This window comes from Olea europaea, chromosome 1 (assembly GCF_002742605.1).
Source record: "Olea europaea var. sylvestris chromosome 1, O_europaea_v1, whole genome shotgun sequence".
NCBI classification, from domain to species: Eukaryota; Viridiplantae; Streptophyta; class Magnoliopsida; order Lamiales; family Oleaceae; genus Olea; species Olea europaea.
Genome location: NC_036237.1, coordinates 24,448,224 through 24,452,990, shown reverse-complemented (window position 1 = coordinate 24,452,990; position 4,767 = coordinate 24,448,224).

The following is a 4,767-nucleotide window of genomic DNA, read 5'->3' as shown; positions in this document are numbered from 1 at the left end:
CTAATCGTGACTCGTTATGTAATACATTATATGCATACTACTCAGTAATATAGTTGTACATAACATACTTGATTTATACATATCACATTAAATGATAATGATTATGTTGGTTCACATAAAATATTCTAAGAGTCTCCCACTTGGAAGACATGATATACAGTAAAACGCTCACTCGGCTATATTAACATAAATATCATATGACATTGTAGCTAGAGTCGGACCTAATGGGAGGCCCAAGAGGCCTCCGCCTCAAGCTCAGAATTTTGGGGGCCCATTTTTTCAGTTTTTACATTTTTCTTTAAAAGACCCACTATGCTCATGCGTTCAAAAGAAAAGACCTTCAGACTCCGAGAAATCATCAGCAAAACCTACATGTTCAGCGGTGGTGGTCGGAGCTAATGTGGTGGCCGTCCTCATCGATTCACCTTTAACAATCCACCTCTCAATTCACCGCTCCTTTTTGTTTAGATTAAGTCTAAAATCTAAATTTATTTTTCTTCTTTCTTTCACTTTCCTGCACATAATATAGTATTTCAATTTTTTCCCCCTTTTTCTTTCCTTTATTTTGGGGTGTAATTGTTGTTATAATGTTATTGGTTGATTTATTTTTGCGGCTTCCAAAATCTGATGCTATGCTCTGCTCTTCAACTTCATCTATAAATTCCTCTTTTTTCACCAGTTTTGAAATTTTGAATCTTCTAAAGGCATTTTTGATTTTCCTAAATTTTAATCAAATATTCGAATGTAATTTGGAGAAAAAATAATGGACTATTTTGATGGCAAAACTCTATAGCAGAAGAAGAGAGTGTGAAAGGTTTTTATTTCATTTCAAAGTTGAATAGGGCTCACTGGCTTAATTTTATACAAGCAATTCAATTGCTTAAAAAGTTACGAATGGTTTCGAGAATGTTTTAATTTTATTTTAATTTAGCTTTTAGCTGAATATAAATGGGAGAAGAAGGGTGTTTGTTTTGAGTGTAGTTGGACAAAGCTTTTGGTTATGATTGAATCCATAAAGACAAAGGAAAACTTGCTGGACTTTTGCATGATGTAGGCCTTAGGGCTTTTAGCCACTTGTTTGAACATGAGTTTCTTACTATGATTCACAAGGGATCATAATGGTCTCATGAGCTAATGCCGGTAGTCATATATTGAAATAGAATTTGAGGCTATAAAAAGAGTAAAGGAAATGATACTTGCTAGTTCGAAAGGCAATCAAGTTCTTGGTTGTAGATGCCTTATTGAAAGCAAATAATCATCTAGAGATATCATCTCATATACATGATCCTTCACAATATTGGAAGTTAGATGACACAATAATCCAAACTATTGAGACAGCTCCAGACCCAGAATTAAAGGAATCAGGGACTTGATCCTTCACATTCACCGGAGAGATTTATATCAGTTTTGTAATGAGTATGCTATTCTCGAGGAGCAACTGGACAATTTTAAGGATATCACTCCACAAGATATTATTTGTTCACAGAAAAGTGGTGGAGTGGCACTTAAAGAAGAGGATGTTGTAGTCACTAAGGTTTTTATTTCTTACATGGAAATGATTAATAGTGAGGTTATTCCAAAAAAAAGGGGTGGCAAGGTTTAGTCCCAATCCCAAGTAATAAAAATAGAAATTGAGAGTTAAGAAAATAAATATTTTATCATTTTCATTTTGCCTTTGTTCTATGGCCTTTGCGGGGATATTATTTATGGACTGCTTTGGGATCCCTACAGCTTATTTTTTGCCTTTGCTTTTTTCACTTTTCAGTAATTGTTAGCTCATGAGTGACTTGAGTCAAATACCATGACTCCTAAATCTGCATCTGGAGCTCAAAAAAAAAAACAAAACAAAAGGAGAGAGAGAGAAAAAAAAAAGAGTAGAGACATTAATTCGAAGTCATATTGGATAAACGAATAAATACTTTAATGAGAAGAGAAGGAAGGAACACCGAAAAATTTATTTGTTGTTTTATTGTTGATTTAAGTCAACAAATTTAATTCCGTAAACTTCAAATTTTTTATTTTATTTTTTGTAAAAAGGGATTGTTTCTACGACTTAGGGCCTAGGGCCCAAATTCCGAAATTCGCCTCAGGCCCCACAAAGCACAAGTACGACACTGATTGTAGCCATTGGTAATAATGAGTAATAGTGCATTGATATGATAAATATATTACCCACAACTAAGCTAGACATTCTTAAACTATTACAACTTCTGTATGGATGTAATATAATGATTAAGCCCTTGTTTGATCCTCCATTATTTCCAAAATATATTGTTCTTTCTTTTTTTCCCAACCACACATTCTTTATTAAATTAAATTACACCAAAAATCCAAATATTTTTCTTATTTTTAACCATACATTCTCTATCAATCAACTATTCCAAAATAGATTCTTAGCCCCCCTCCCCAATGAGGCTCGAACATCCTCTAAATTTAATATCTATTGCTAACTAGTCACTTGTCAGGTAAACAAGTGTGCTTACGGTATCATACATGGAGTAATGATGATACATAACGTGTATGCATTACATAAAACATGATCAATCCTCATACATGTCTATTCTACATGATAAAATTAGGCTCTTATTAAATCAATATAGGACATATGATCAAAAGGCGGCAAGCATTTTGTCAAAGAATACATGAACATGTTGCAAGTATGTATGTTCTATTACGAAGAGGTATATCGTTGCTCTGTGGAATTTTCACAACACATTTTAGCAACTCAAGCAATAAATTTAACTCTCTTGATATTGAAATAAAATTTTGCAGCCACATACGTTGTCTTGCAATTGAGGGAACATCGGAGTTTGTGTTTTCCATCATTAAATCGAAAATTTGTATTTTCATCATCTATGCATCCAACATAGTTAACATCACAAGATCCAACTATATCTAGAATATTGGATCATTAATATCAAATCCTTGATAACCGCAAGATAACATACGACTTTCTTAGTCGATTTTCCGTAACTTAATCAAGGATTACTCAACCTCAACTACCAACTCAGCACACATATAACAAATGCAATGTGAGTGTGTGTGCTTACTTGAAACACAAAAAGGGACAAATATTAGAGTAACATGATAATCAATTGATATATAAATTCAAGATCTCTAATCCAATGTCGCTCAAATACCTATATAATATGATCTTTCTTACTATCAATATATATGCAACTATATCATATAATCCCATTCAACATTCAAATGCTACATGTGTAAGAGTCGAACTCGGATGAATTTAGTAAAATAAACGAACAACCATATTATTATGCACGTTAAACCCATAAAACATTCATTTTGTCTATTTTACAGTTTTTAGGTAATAATATGCTAGATTCCTAATTATTAAGACTTGTAACTCCATCTTAAAATGTCAGTATTATTAAGAGAAGTAACTCAAATTCTTATATGTTGGTTATATTTTTATCTTTATTCGATAAAGAATTTATCTTTTAACATGCCCCGAAAAATAGTGGCTCGTTCAAGCAAACAAATCTTGAAATCCACATGATTATTTTTTTGAATTTTAATTGGATTGAATTGCTAAATGGAGTTTACTCAATTTTGATATCATATTGGACTTGTGGTTTCACCTTAAAAATGTCAATCTTATTTTAAGAATGTAGTTTAAATTCTTATATATTGATTTATATTTTCATTTTTATTCGATATAAAATTTATCCTTAACCATAATCAAGATTGGACTCATCCACAGATGAAGCAATGATAATGAAACACCATAACCAAACATATTAATATTTTCTATTGACAAGCAGCAGTGGAGCCAAGATCTATTATTTGGATGGGAAAAAATTATATAGCAAAAATAATTATAAATAATGTTACTATAATTATTCTCGATGTATTTTCATATTTTGAAAATATCGTATGATTACATCATTATCAAATTCCCGAAATATATTTTCACAATATATAAAACACTGCTTTGTTCTATTACTAAATCCTTTCAAGAAATTGCTAACTAAAATCGTACAAGAAGTACATGGAGATTGCACACAAACCAAACATGAAAATTGAATTCTCAACTCTGGCTCCGCTGCTACTTACAACTACACCAATAACAAAAAGTACAAAAAGAAAAAGTCGGAAAATTCCTCAAGTAAACGCAAAAAGACAAATACGATTCACTGAAAGAGAACCCAGCTATTAATTCAAATAAAATGTTAGATGATACATGATGCTACCCAAATTATATCTTACAATAACCCCAATTCACAAAACGCACACATTTCATTTTACCAAAATAAAAAAATCATCACTTTTTGGTCGACATAGTCCCAAATCTTGGACTTGACTACTTTATCATCAATTTGGACGTTTCGAGTGACGAACTCAACCCCGATGGTCAAATTTGATTCGAGATTGAAATCATTTCGTGTAAATCTTGATAATAAATTTGATTTTTCGACACACAAATTGCCTACCAACACCACCTTGAATAAGTAACCGTAGTCATCTTCTGCTTTATATGCACTCATTATTACATCTTCACTTCTATTTAGTAACATATATGTATGTATATAAAAGTGAACTTCTATTTATTAAGGTTTGCATTTGAGATTATAATATCTTAATTGTCTCAATCTCACGTACTTCGTCCAGAAAATCTCCACAAGCACAGAATAGTCCTTCATCAAATTAAAAAAGGAAAAAAAATCAAAATTTTTGGGTGGTCCGTTAACCATCCTTGCCCAAGTGCGGTTCTACCACTGTCGACAAGGTTGATAAGATCATGCGAAC